This window comes from Pseudophryne corroboree, chromosome 1 (assembly GCF_028390025.1).
Source record: "Pseudophryne corroboree isolate aPseCor3 chromosome 1, aPseCor3.hap2, whole genome shotgun sequence".
Classification (NCBI taxonomy): Eukaryota; Metazoa; Chordata; class Amphibia; order Anura; family Myobatrachidae; genus Pseudophryne; species Pseudophryne corroboree.
In genome coordinates this window covers 1,082,210,456-1,082,225,097 of record NC_086444.1, presented here as the reverse complement: position 1 = coordinate 1,082,225,097, position 14,642 = coordinate 1,082,210,456, and the positions used below count along the sequence as shown (strand labels likewise).

At 43.3% G+C, this 14,642-nt stretch overlaps 1 protein-coding gene across 8 annotated transcripts in view; it reads right to left on the bottom strand.

Annotated features, from left to right (window-relative positions):
* The window catches only part of RBM47 (RNA binding motif protein 47), a 226,709-nt gene that overhangs the window by 27,345 nt on the left and 184,722 nt on the right, over positions 1 to 14,642 (bottom strand). The window lies entirely within an intron of this gene.

The window sequence follows — 14,642 nt, the reverse complement described above, 5'->3', positions numbered from 1 at the left end:
GATGCTTGAGAAACACAGAGGGGTATGAGGCTGGTAGGACGTGTGTGTGTGTGTGTGTGTGTGTGTGTGTGTGTGTGTGTGTGTGTGTGTGTGACTGTGTATGTGTGTGTGTGTGTGTAGTTCCAAAGATGTTGCTTAATAAAGAGATGGATACTGCAATTTTTCATGACTATAAGACACTATGGAACTGTTATGTTAGAGTCTATGGGCCTAATTCAGCATGGATCGTAGATGTGCGAAAAATCTCACATCTACAATCCATTACACTGACATGCAGGGGTACGCCCAGCACAGTGCAGGTCCATCCCGCATGCCGGGCCATGCCCCCCCCCCCTTCTGCAAGCATGAACGTTGGCTTCCGCATGCTGGCACCATCTGTTGGGTCGTGTATTATGTCACGCAGCCGCCGAGGCCTGCCCCGCAAATGGTCCGGACACGCCTGCGTTATCCGGACCGTGCCACCCCAAAGCTGTCACAACACCTCTTGTCAATCAGGCAGAGGCGTTCTCACAAGTGAGATGCCATCGCCTCTCGCTGTGAGTGCACGCGCATTGCGGCTTCTGCGCGTGCGCACACTTCATATGGCTTCAACATGCAAACGCTCTGAATTAGGCCCTATATCAGTAGTTTCATTTTACCAAGACAGCAAGCATTGTAGCTCCATCTTCTGATGTAAATAAACGTTTGAGTAAACCTAGTTAGGACCATCCAATCACCTTCTATTTTCAAGGTGCTTAGCGTACATCTTTTGAAGAGAGACTTTTTGGAGAATAGTCTAAATAGGAAAGTGCCCAGTGAATGGTAGAGGATGGTGCAAGTTAATGAATTTGGGAATTTATTATACTATTATTATTCTGCTTTGCATCTTACATTCAACTGCAGTGTTTTCTGTTTTCCCAGTTATGCGCTGTTCTAGGGACCCATTACAATCTCCTTGATCTAGATTCCTGCACAAAAACACACAACAGATCTAGACCATAAGCAAACTGTTGTCAGACAGGTTCTACTGGCTTGAGGGCACAAGAACTCTTTAATTTGTTTGTTCAAAAAAGGTTGTCATGGTGAGTGCCACATAACCCAAGTGCCAGCTCAAAAGCATAGGAAGTTCTAAGGTTTATAAGCCTTACAAAGTTTAAAGTATGTTTTGCAGAACTACACAATATGAGGCAATACTTCGAACCAAGCAGGTATTACACCAGTAACAAGTGTCCTAAGCAGAAGAAAGTGGGAGTGCTCTCAGAGATATGGTGATCTTCCTGCCCAGCTTTTATTAAACTGTGGCTCCCAACATGTACTGGAAGCCTGATATTTGTAAGAAGCCATTCAATGTAACCAGTCCTTAATAACCATAACAGGTTATTTTATAGAAACACCACATAGTAATTTTCTCTGTTCTGAGCCTATTCATGATCCCTTATGGGCCCATTACGCACACATTTTTTTTGTAATGGGCCCATTTGTTATTAGGAGCCCAATGGGGCCACCTATTATGCAGCAAAGCTGAAAGGTTTCTTTAGATAGTGTTGGTTCCTGGAACCCTGCACCTTCCTATGGGAAGGAGTAACGGCTTGCAAAGAGGCATCTGATCAGATCCCTCCGCCTCCTCCACACTGTGGGGTATATTTACTAAAGTGCAGGTTTTTAGAAATGGATATGTTGCCCATAGCAACCAATCAAAAGTAGAATCTGGTTGGTTGCTATTGGCAACATCTCCACCCACGCTTTAGTAAATATACCCCTGTGTGTCATTGTGGCTGTGCGCATGCATGAAGTCAGACTCACACATGAGCAACGGGTCACATTGGAAGGGGTAAGTGACAGTAACACTTTCCAGTTCAGTAGCAGTGTTAGGGATTGCTTTTCAGAGCAGCTGTCCCTACATCAGAGCAATACAGAATCGTTCTGGTAGTTAATAAATGGATACTTCATAATCAGGGACCAATAAGTCCCGGATAATGAATAGGCGCCTTGACCTCATGAGAAAAGTATTAGTCTAAAAAAAAAATTAAATATGTTAGCCCAATTGTAAAGCGCAACGGAATATGCTGCACTAAATACGAAACTGTAAATAATAAATAAATAAGATAACCGGCAATCTTGCCGATGGTTATGGAAATTTCGCCTTGGCCCCGTACCAGCGGAGACTGCCAGTACACACTACATGATGTAATGAACAACGGAACGATACCTTGTTCCATCCTTCTTTACATTGCACTGCATGGCCCTGCAGCACGTGACCCATGGGAGCAAGCAATCGGGCATACAGGCTAGGCGATATGGACGATTTATCGTTACAATACGGCAAATTGTGCAGATATTGCTCTAGTGTGTACCCGGCCCTAATCTCATTAATAAAAGGTTATTTTATTACTATATTGCATCACAAAGGCTAGCAATGTAATGATGCCTCAATACTTATTACTGGATGTAGCAAATAGTTTTATTATAACAGATCTCATGGGATATAATGTGACATCAAATGAATCTCAGCAGTTTGTCTCGCAGTTTGTCTATGCGAGGCCTACTATAATACTACAATACTGATACAATACAATCATAGGTGTGCGCAGGGGGGGTGCCTGGTGCGCACAGGCACCCCCTAATGTCTGGCACCCCGATCTCACATGCCTGATTCAGCGATCGCCGAGCAGGCTGATTACCGATTACTTGTCCCCTCTGCGCTGCACCCTGTCAGGACTGCATTACTGACCGGACACCTGGGTTAATCAAGGGTGCCACTGACACCGGTTTTCAAATTCCCAGCTCCACCTCCATGTACAAAAAGAGTATGATGTGACGTGATTACATCATGCTGCTCGCAAGCCCACCTGTCACACCCGCCATATACACACCTCTCTCCTTCTGTGTTATGCCAACGCCAGCCACTGATGAGGATCAGCATGCAGCCAGCGTTCCTCTTAGGAAGACAAATTCAATACTGGCAGGCAGTCGGCAGCAGCATTGACACGTCACTCATTTTTCCAGCAGCAGCAGTACTTGTCTGAAACTGTGAGTGTCAGTGAGTGACTGACTTGTAAGTAAGCTGCTGCAACTTGCAGGGGAAAGAGAGGGAGAGCCAGAGCAGGCTGAGGAGGAGCAGTGTATTTGCAGTGAGTGCCATCAGGGGTGTTTGTTTGGTGCACACCACAACATCTGACAATGTATCTGCTTTATTAGGATTGGTACAAAGGTGGATATTTTATATGCGTTGACCATCAATAGATGGTGCTAGACACGCCCAAAAGGCGGTGCTAGACACACCCCTCCGAAGGTGCACCCCCTAATAAAATGTGCTGCGCACGCCAGTGAATACAATACAATACTGATACAATACTGATCTTCAGTTCATTTGTTTTCCGAAAACTTCATAAATTTCACTTTCATGAAGTTCAAACTCAAAACTGATACTGTACATTTGTAGGAATAAATGTGTGCTTAATCTTAAGGGCCCCATACACTACAGTGACATGTCGGATCCTCATGTCGCATAAGATTTCCCTTGAATCGCCCAGCAGCTTCTTGGGCGGCAGGATCACATACGATACATCGTGTGCGGTCCTTTTGCATATAATGTAGTGTATGCGATCCCAGCCATGCCTGTGGGATCCGAGATATCATGAGTGCATCACTAACGACCTAAGGGCTCCGATCCGATGCTCATAGCAGTGGCGGCACAAGGTGGGTGCGGGGCGTGTGGCCCGCACCCAGGTGTCACCCGCCGAGGGTGACACTGTAACATTACGTGCAGCAACCCGGCTTCTGTCACCGTGTAGGAGCAGGCAACAGAGACACGCTAGTCTCCGGGGGCAGCCTGCAACCCCTTAGTGATGAAAATGTGGGTCACGCCCCTTAGCCACACACCCTCTCACAAGGCCACACCCCTAAAGCAGGTCACCTGCTTAGCCACGCCCCTCCTGTGAAGACACAGCCATTTTGCTCCCGCGGCCACGCCGTGTGCAAAAGAGGTGAGTTACGCCTCTGGCTCACAGGACCGCGCATCGGATCGGATGTAAAACACATTTGATTTGACACTTTTCATCCGATTTATCGGCCCGAACGGTCGGAATCGGATGAAATAGGGCATTATCGTTCTAGTGTATGGGGCACTTTAGTCACTCTTGTTGCCAAAACCAGCCCTGGCTGTTACCTGTGTCCACAGCAACCCGCCTGCCGCATTGTCCATAAAGGTCACTCATTTATAGCTTTTAGTTTTGTTTTCCTTTTCTTGCCCATAAAATGACCTATGTTAAAATAAGAAGTGTAATATCCAGTACATCATTAAAGGCTAATACTCCATCCTCTTCACCCTAAGGCAACATGTCCCAGGTCAAACTGGATTTTCCCTAAATTACTCTGATTGAAAACCAGTAGAGCGATACCTCATGGCTATGTAAATTGCCTAATTACAGGACCACACGTTTTTCTGGAGGTAGTCATAGAACAACATGACGATTAAACTGCAAAGATTGCATGCAGTGCGATGGCAAATCGCTAACAAATAAATCACAAAATTTTGGTTTATCTATATTTCATTTGTTTTCACTTGCATAAAAAATATTTTCTTTAATTAAAGCCATTTAACTTAAGGTTAAGAAAACTAAACCAGTCCAATATCAATCCTACGTAAACGGTCCACCCCAATTTTACATTCCAATTTGTGATACAAAACCTAAACTGGGTACACATTAGGCGACCTGTGTACCTGCAATGGAATTATATATCGTGCGGCCTGTACACACCTCACGATCTGATGAATTCCGCACTATATATTGTTCCTCCGCCACATCTAAATGCATGGGGTCGTCAGCCACATCTTCAGATTGACCAGCATGTACGACCGATCTAAAGAAGCGACGGACAACCCGCGGGAGTTCGCAATAATGCAATAGGGCATGCAAACATTTGGCGATTTGAACTGTTTCATGTTCCAATCCGTCGGAAGTCAGGCAGTTGTTCAAAAAATCAACTGTGTACTCAGCTTTAAAACCATGATGTTTGGTCTTCGAATAACAATGGTTATATGGTGTCCATGTGAAAAGTGGTTTAGGAAAATGTTTCTTTAGTCACCTGGGGGGTATATTTACTAAAGAGTGTGTTTATAGAAGTGGAGATGTAGCCAATAACAACCAATCAGATTCTACTTCTCAGTTACCTAGTAGCTTCTAGAAGATAAAAGCTACGGTCTGATCGGTTGCTATGGGCAACATCTCCCCTTTTGTAAACCCACACGTTAGTAAATATACCACTAAGAGTCCATGAAGTTTTTAGGGGTATATTCACCAAAGTATGGGTTTACAAAAGTGAAGATGCTGCAACCAGATTCTGTCTATTATATTCTAGTAGGTGCATGCATAAATGTTGAGTAGAATATGATTCGTTGCTATGGGCAACATCTCCACATTTGAAAACCCGCACAACCTAGTAAATATACCCCTTAACAAGGGCGTAGCTACCATAGGTGCAGGCAGTGCAGTTGCTATGGGGCCCAGAGCTGAGAGGGGCCGACCTTCCCTGTCAAAGTTACATGTGTTATATACATTTATCGACATTGGGTGGTACGTAGGGGTCCATTCAAACTTTTTCCTTGGGGCCTGCAATATATCTAGGTATGCCCCTGGACCTGCTTATTGTAGTGTGCTATAAAATGAACTGGAGGGCATTTTAATGTTATATAATATGAACCTGGGCACTGTAATGAGGCACAATATGAACGGGAGGCTCTATATATCATAATGTGAATTGGGGGTACTGTGCGGCATAAAATGTACTGGCAGCTCTGAAATGTGACATACTGTAGGATGAACTTAAGCACTACTGCGATTCATAAAAGAAACTAGGGCACTACTATGGGGCATAACATTAAACAAGGCTCAACTATGGTTCAGAAAATGAACTAGGGCACTATTATAGGGCATAAAATTAACAACTGCTGCACAGAAGTGTCTCTAGAAGCACTGGGACGGGGGCCCCTTCAAAATGTTGCTATGGGGCCCACAAAGTTCCTGCTACGCCCCTGCCCCTTAATGTCATCTAAGTAGTACAACGATAATTATTATTATTAAAACTGAGGCCTGTACTGTATTTTCCCGTCTCACGCATGCACTCATATCTGACCTTTTCATCATACACCTTGCTCTGTAGAGAGCAAAGTTACTGATTAATCTAAGGTACCAATGACTGACTCGTACAAATCAAGCATTTAACCAGCTGCTGATTTCAGTGTGTATGTGGGGGGAGGGCTTAATCTTCATATCTGTATTTTTGTCACATCGACAGAACTGAGCTGCAAAGTGCGGCAATTTGTGAGTGACCTCTGATCTGCGCTGTTTGTATAACCCTTTTATAGGAATTGTGAAATAAAGGTTTACAGCGATTGTCAAGGAATACAGTGATCGAGAGCATTCATCGACTTCTGCACAGGGTTAGTGTAATAAAAATATTGAAATGTTTAACTAGGGTTTAGGGCGAAGCAGGAAGATCTTTGCACTTAGCATGATTTGGCAAAATTTACAGCATGTAATCATCATACTTGTCTAAAGGGCAGAATAATATTGCGAGGTGAGTGCAGGTGGAACTGTTACAGACACCTACCGTACAGACCTATAAACCCTCATGACCAATAACCCTTTCATTGCCTCCCACAGAATGGCAGACTTAAGCAGTAGCTTTCTACAACGTGCCCCAAATAATATACTGTACATTGCAGGCATCCCATAAAAAATAGTGCGTTACTGGCAGGTATTGGTCTAGAAACCCATTGCAATGCCAGCAATGAAAGGGTTATGTTTTTTTTAAGACAGATATATTTAATCCCTCTTTACAAACGCCATAGGGGCCCAAAACCTATTATTCCGCATCCAGGAGCGTAAAACATGAAGCACTCGTCGCTTTGCCACCAAGGGGTCTTTCAGAGGGTGGTCTTCAGTATGCCGACTGACGGGATCCCGGCGCACAGTATACCGGCGCCGGGATCCCGACAGCCGGCATACCGACACTTACTCTCCCTCGTGGGGGTCCACGACCCCCCTGGAGGGAAAATAAAATAGCGTGGCGAGCGCAGCGAGCCCGCAAAGGGCTCATTTGCGCTCGCCACACTGTCGGTAAGCCAGCAGTCGGGCTCCCGGCGCCGGTATGCTGGTTGCCGGGAGCCCGACCGCCGGCATATTGTAGTGAACCCCTTTCAGAAGAGCGCTCGGGTTGATCAGTAGTTTTCCCGACAGCTCTTCTAAAGGACAAGGTAACGAGCCGTCACTGGGATCAGCGATCATAATGCAAGCGCAATGTATGCGAATTCTGAGTAACGGCGTGACTGAGTGAGACTTCAACGGCAGGAAAGCCATGAAATTGTACTGGATGAGTAGATAGATAGATAGATAGATAGATAGATAGATAGATAGATAGATAGATAGATAGATAACCTTTTGTCCCTCACTCACCCCAATATATGGGTGTCCTAGGCAATCACAGGAGTTTGTCTAATGTCACTGTTGGCCCAGCCTTAATTAGATCAGTAGCTGACAGGGATGCTGGTCCTTATAGTGCTTGCTTTTTTGCACTCCTCAGGTAAGTTTACTATCAATTTAGAACCCAATGTGGAGCCAGAATCAGGGCCATCCTATTAGTAGAAGTGATGTGACGTGATACCTACCTTACATTTCCATATGTACGGGTACTCCTGTTTCCTCCCAGAAGCCAAAAATATACTGGTAGGTTAACTGGCTCAAAGAAAAAAATTAACCCTCGCTTGAGAGAGAGAGTGTGTGTGTGTGTGTGTGTGTGTGTGTGTGTGTGTGTGTGTGTGTGTGTGTGTGTGTGTGTGTGTGTGTGTGTGTGTGTGTGTGTGTGTGTGTGTGTGTGTGTGTGTGTGTGTGTGTACTTGTGATATGGAATATAGACTATAAGCTCCACTGGGGCAGGGACTGATGTAAATGGCCAAATATTCTCTGTAAAGCGCTGCGGAATATGTGTGCGCTATATAAGTAACTGGTAGTAAATGAGTGTGCTGGGGGATTTTTTTCTTACCAGGGTATCCTAAACAAGACACAAATTATATTGCAATAAACTCCAATATACTGTAATCTCGCTGATTCATATACTTAGAATTTTACTTAAATAAAATAAATAGACTAAAAGGAAAAGATCAGACGTTACATGGGAGTACAAAACATATCAGGCCATGTAACAATGGGCCTAATTCAGACGCAGTCGTAAAGCGGCTATTGTATGCAAATTGGTCAATGTTTTCTTACTGCGCATGCATCTGAGCCGCAGTGCACATGCGCAGTGAGTAAAATGCGAATGTGGCTGCACCAAGTAATTAGTCTCAAAGTGAGTGACAGGAAGACAGCATTTGGGATGGGAAAGGGGAGTGGCCAGGTAAATGTAATAGCGTCATGGCCGTCCAGACAACGTTTTCTGGGCGTGCATAAATTAGCATTTGTGATCTTATTTGTTACTGAAGAGCTCTCTGCGTCCCTGGAGAGCAGCTCAGCCTGCGCATCTATAGAGGCACTCAGACTCTGCGATATGACCCGATCTGCCACAATGGTACCGATGTATCAGCAATTATATGTGACATCAGTGGGCGTCCCTATGCTCAGGTTACCTTCTGCCCATATTAGCATATAAACGCAATTGCATACAGCAAAAGACAGAAACAGCAGCAGCAAGAACAACCACACCTGAATTAAGCCCAATGGTATTGCAGAGTGCCGTACTCACAAACATTTAAAAAGGCCAAATAGTGTTTGTGTTCAAACAGACACAAGTACACGAACGGCTGTAGAGTTTTGGAAACAAATCACAATAAAACACAATTTACTATACACAGCTATAAACCCAACAATGAACTAAATGTCGTAACTGTCCACAGAGCGGATCATTTTAAAGAATTAAGGGGGCAGGAGGATCATTCTGTTCCAAATAAGGGACAGCGTGGAAGCAAAGCCGGACAGGTGGGGCCATTAGGGACCAGATGGAAGCAGTACAGGAGTTAGATATAGTGGTCAGACAACTCCTTCTCCTCCACAGAGCAGTACCTGCATGACCTGATAGCCTACAAGGCAGAACATCAATGCATTTATCCAACCTGCTGTGAAGCTGAAAGTATGAGACGTCCTGACTACAAGATCTACAGTCTTAAAGGGCAGAGTGGTGGAGACATATAATGGGATTAGGCTGAAGAACAATGCATACATTGTCCCACTTAACCTCTTCTTTGAAAAGAAAGGTAAAGAAACTTTCTGCAGGCTGCAGCACAAACTACCGTCTGGCCCCCCAATTGGTGCACCTGAGAAAGAAACACCACACTATGGGAGTAATTCCAAGTTAATTGCAGCAGGATTTTTGTTAGCAATTGGGCAAAACCATGTGCACTGCAGGGGAGGCAGATATAACATGTGCAGAGAAAGTTAGATTTGGGTGGGTTATAGTGTTTCTGTGCAGGGTAAATACTAGCTGCTTTATTTTTACACTGCAAATTAGATTGCAGATTGAACACACCACACCCAAATCTAATAGGCCCTACACACTGGCCGATTTTTTGAAAGATATGAACGATCTCATTCATAAATGAACGAGAACTCGTTCATATCTTTCAGTGTGGAGGCTCCAGCGATGAACGATGCGCGTCCCCGCGCTCGTTCATCGCTGGTCCCCCGTCGGCTGTGCATGCAGGCCAATATGGACGATCTCGTCCATATTTGCCTGCAGTTCTATGGAGCAGCGTGACGGGGGGAGTGAAGAAACTTCACTCCCCCCGTCACTGCCCCCCCGCCGCCGGGTCGCTCGTCGGCCGTATCCGCCGTCGGGCAGCTCGGCGGCGGATCGGCATGTCTGTAGGGCCCCTAACTCTCTCTGCACATGTTATATCTGCCTCCCCTGCAGTGCACATGGTTTTGCCCAATTGCTAACAAAAGTCCTGCTGCGATCAACTTGGAATTACCCCCTATGTACCATGGAGTGGATTTAGCCTACTCAAAGTAGAATTGAAACCAATTACAAGATTAGAAAATGTACCCCACCTCAGATTAGATTTGTCCCTTCTCAATCACGTTATCTTATCTGCTGTAAAGTGCAACACCATGTAAAATCAATCGCCATAGACAAACAAGTCTCCTGTACTCCATGTACCAGGCACTCCCCAGGATCCAAGGACCTTTCCTGGTTATGTATTCACCTGCCAGTCTGTTCTGCCAAACTGCTTTACCGTATCATACTGTACATAGCCAGCGTACAGAGGTTGCTGGGCACACAGACAGGCGTTTCCGCTCTGCATAGGAATCTACGTACTGCCCAAATGACCGTGGTCGCCTTACGCAAACATATGACACTAATAACAAGAGATCAAATCTGCTTCAGATTTATTATGTGCATCTGTACATTATAGTAATACGAGGAGGCATGGCCACCGGAATATCAGCTATATGATTTGTTTGCCAGTTACATTCTATATGTTGCATGCGTCTATGTGCGATTACTATCCGTTATATAAGAACCAGCTGAACTACAGAACTGCTTTTTCATTATCCCAGACAATTAACATATTACCTGTCTAGCAGGTTAACACATCAATGGATAGACTAGGGTAATTAGTGTGCGATTTAAGAAAGCTTTTCTATATAGTCACAAATAAAAGCAATATAATGCTGTTCATTAAATTAACACTTGCGCAGAGGTTTAAAAACCACTTAACTGACATGGTCAGATCTCATGCGACTGCGCCGTCCCACCATGTCCCCCCATTTTTGATGAGGAGATCCATTCTGCAGATGTGCATAATATAATGTTTAAATATTTGAAAAAATACTTTTGAAACTTTATTAAACATAAGCAATAAAAAAAATTTTTATTAACAGCTTTGACGGGAAATATCGTCAGTTAAGTGGTTAGAACTTAGAAGAGCATCAAAGGCCAACTCATTTAAACTATACATATATATATATATATATATATATATATATATAAAATAAAGGACCAAATAAAGTAAAATAGCTTTGAGCCCTGCGTGTCTATATTCTAGTGGCTTCCACCGGCATCAGGCGAATGTTTCAATAATGAAAGTTATATACATTTATCAATCAAAAACAGTCAATATATTATCAATATATTATCGATGAAGTTTGAGCTTCAACATTTTCTTAAGGGTCACATTTCAAAATCTTTATGTGACCATATAATACTCTCTGGCTTCAGTTTTTCATATGAGCAGCTAGAAAATAATTACTGCTGGACTGTGCTCAATGTTGCAATAGGATAATTAATGATTGAGTTTGCTTAAGATATGTACGCTGAACATTAAAGATTTATTACTGAAGATTTAGAATATTAACATTCTTGATTACACCTAAATAAATGCATTTTTTTGATTACCCCCCACCCCAACATAACCGTTTAAGGAATTACATACAATTGCTAACATGAAGGATGCAGTCTGATAAAGTAACACACCTCATAATGTATAAACTTTTCCATACCTCTCAAGCCCTTGCTGACAGGTCAGTAGTACAAAACACCTTTGGTACAGCAGTCACTCTCAGTCACAAGATTTGCAGCTCATGCATATGTTTATTGGTCAGCAGCAAAGGCCCATTTACATTCCTTGAAAGGTATTTGTTCAGGGCACCTGAAAGGAGCCCAGGTGGGTGTGGCTGACAAGGAGGAGGCGGGGTTACTTACTATCTGTATCTCTCGGATGCTGGACAGCTCAAAAGCTCTTTCAAAATAAATGAGCAACTAAATGATTGTGTTTTGTTATTTTGGTAGAAACAAGAGCAATGAAATTTCCCACCAAGCTCAGAATTTAGTATAAATATACTCTTTCAAGGCATAATTATAACCGGCAGCAGGGGAGGGATTTAAGTACAAACAACTTCACCTTAGCACAAGGCGTTGTGCAAACAGTCAGTGTTACCTAGTAGATAAGATAAAGCGTCCTATTGCTTGGCAGTGCAGTGCTCTCAAATACATGGAGATTTAATGGAGAGAGCTGGTTAAGGGAAACTATAACAGAATTCTGAAAGTATGTTATTGCCTTTCCCTGTTCCTTTTACTGAATAACAAATCCTCAAACACATGGGCCAAATGTAATAGAGTGAGAGTTTCAGAAAGTGAGAGATTTGGTAAGGGTTTTCAGATTTTTTTTAAAGTGGCAATTATTTACACAGCAAGATCAACCTGATATTGCTGTGTAAATGATTGCCACTTTTAAAAAAAATCTGAAAAACCTTACCAAATCTCTCACTTTTTGAAACTCTCACTCTGTCTATTACATTTGGCCCATAATGTTTCATATATACAGGACAACAGATTATGAATAGGCTTTAAAAACAGGCTGTTCCCCAGAAAGATCCAATAATATTTACTAATGTGCGGATTTATAGAAGTAGAGATGTTGCTTATAGGAACCAGTCATATTCTAGCTATTAACTTCTAGAAGGTGCTATATAAATGATAAGTAAAATCTGACTGGTTGCTACGGGCATCATCTCCACTTCTATAAACCCGCACTTTAGTAAATATACCCTTAAATATCCATTGTGTATCATATTGCTGAATACTGCATCCTTCTACAAGTTTGTATAAATGGCAAACTACATTTGATCCGTAATTTGCATATTGGGTCTGATTCAGAGGTGGACATATTGTCTGTTGCCGCAGTCGCGGGTGCTGTCATATGCAAATGCTACATCCAGCCTTGCGAACTAGCGTGCCCCGGAATGTGCAAGCCCTGAAACGGGCACACTGTAACACCACCGGTGATTCTTGATACACCACCATTGGCGTACTGTTACATACACCATCAACACATCCATCGACCTATGGTCGATGCAGACAGAGCCGGCCATAGCTATAGGCAAACTAGGCAATTGCCTAGGGCATTTGATATGCCTAGGGGCATCTGCAGCTTCTGCTGATTAAAATGATATGCGGCATGCCTATATTCTGTGTGTAGCATTTCATATGCAGATACAGCCACAGTCTCACACAGTATATAGGCATGCTGCATATCAGTTTAATCAGCAGAAGCTGCTTGTGCATCCTAGCCACATAGCAATGCAAATAAGATGCATTTTCATAAAAAAAGGTGCCCGACGTTAGCATTGAGGCAAGATTTATGAGGACACATCTGTATCCAAGCAGAGGTCACAGTGTTAGTGGCAGTGTGAGTGCTGTGTGCATGTGAGTGGGTTGGTTGTGCAGTAGTGTTCAGAATATGTGTAAGGAGCATTATGTGTGTCATGTAAAAATGCATTAATAATGTGCAACATATGTGTAGGGGGCACTATGTGTGTCATTATGTGTATAAGGGCACTAATAATGTGCAGCAAATATGTAGGGGGCACTATGTGTCATTATGTGTATAAGGGCATTAGTAATGTACGGCATATATGTAAGGGACATTATGTGTAAAAGGGCATTAATAAAGGTTGTCATAATGTGACAGGCACATTATGTTTATAAGGACATTAATAATGTGTAAGGGGCATTACTGTGTGGAATTATGTGTATAAATGCATTACTAATGTGTGGCATTATGTGTATAAGGTGCTCTACTATGTGGCGTTGCGTATAGAAAGGGCACTACTGTGTCATCTAATATGAATAAAGAGCAATAGGGTGTGGTGTAATGTGAATAAAGAGCAATATGGTGTGGTGTAATGTGAATAAGGAGCAATTCAGTGTGATGTAAAGTGAATAAGGGGCTCTACTGTGAAGAGTAACGTTTATAAGGTAAAGTGATACTACTGTGGGGTGCAATATGAATTATGGACACTATCGCATGATCAAATGTGAATAAAGTTGCAGTACTGTGTGGCGTAATTGGGGTTACTATTGTGTGGTCATGCCCCTTGCCAGCAAAAAACACACCCTTTTTGGGCTGTGCGCCAAATGTGCGAACTATTCCTATTTAAAATATAGGGGGTACAAACACCAAAATAAGGACTGCTATGGGTGGGGGGTGATGGTGCTGGGAAAGAGGTGCAACCAGTGGTGGTGCTAGGGGGCACCAGCCAAAATCTTGCCTAGGGCATCATATTGGTTAGGGCCGGCCCTGTATGCAGATACTGTGTGTGAACGTGACCTTTGTGTTGTGGCTGTGCCTCTGAGGATGCTGCTACCCAGCAACACCCACCATTTGCCTCTCAATTCCTGAAACCATCTGTCATGTACACAACAGCGCCTTTGTGCGTAGCACACTCAGAGTAACACAGAATATTTTGTGCATGCACAGTAGCTAATTATCACTTAGCCAGGTGACCATGGGCATTACGTGTGGCTTACCTGCACCTCAGATTCACGCCTCTTGTGTATATCAGTGATGGGCGACATGAGGCCATGTTTGGATCCCCATGTGTTCACTTTGTTTGCCGCACAGTATCTTATAATGCTGGGCTGCTGATATGTTATTACAGATAGCTGCCTCTTTCCGTCATCAAATGTATTCATTTAAATTGCTACTGAAATTAACTGCAATACGCTGCCCTTCTGAAGGTTAGAGGGCCGCCCAATCCGCTCCCCGAAGTGTATCAGGTTATATATCTATGGTGTATATATATGTATTAAGAAGCTCAAAAATACCGTGTCTTATAAAATTAGAAACAAGCCAACATGTGAGTAATAAGTGCCTGTAGAAGTAAAAT